The sequence below is a fragment of the Etheostoma spectabile genome, chromosome 9 (assembly GCF_008692095.1).
Source record: "Etheostoma spectabile isolate EspeVRDwgs_2016 chromosome 9, UIUC_Espe_1.0, whole genome shotgun sequence".
Classification (NCBI taxonomy): domain Eukaryota; kingdom Metazoa; phylum Chordata; class Actinopteri; order Perciformes; family Percidae; genus Etheostoma; species Etheostoma spectabile.
In genome coordinates, this window is record NC_045741.1 from 13,065,807 (window position 1) to 13,066,254 (window position 448).

Here is a 448-nt window from a genome sequence, read left to right on the forward strand (position 1 = left end):
CCTTACTTGTGATCAAGGCATTTTGCATTAACACTTTGCATTACAGCTTCTCTTTTTTGCTGTAGATTGCTCTTGCCTGCAAAAGGCTAGGGCGGCCTCATATGTCCAGGAGAAAAAGACAGGAGCAGAGCCACGTTTGTTGTTGTGATACTACAAAACTAGGCATAGTGTGTAGAAATATTTGATTTTGCCTTTTTTAATCCCACACACAGCACTTTGTTAACATGTACCTTGCATAGTCATATTTTATTTAATTTTCCTTAAGCTTCTACATTATTATCTGATTTTGTCTTTTTTTTACATTACAGTAACAAAATCTGGTCACAAGCTCCGTTCTTTTAACCCTTTCTTTTCTTTTGATGGTGCATACATAAAAAACATATTATATAATAAACAAACAATCAATACAGAAACAAATAACACATACATACAGTACATACATACATAC

At 33.5% G+C, this 448-nt stretch overlaps 1 protein-coding gene across 11 annotated transcripts in view; it reads left to right on the top strand.

Annotated features, from left to right (window-relative positions):
- dnajc6 (DnaJ (Hsp40) homolog, subfamily C, member 6) overlaps positions 1–448 on the top strand; it is a 40,912-nt gene that overhangs the window by 13,429 nt on the left and 27,035 nt on the right. The gene's annotated exons all lie outside the window — the stretch shown is intronic.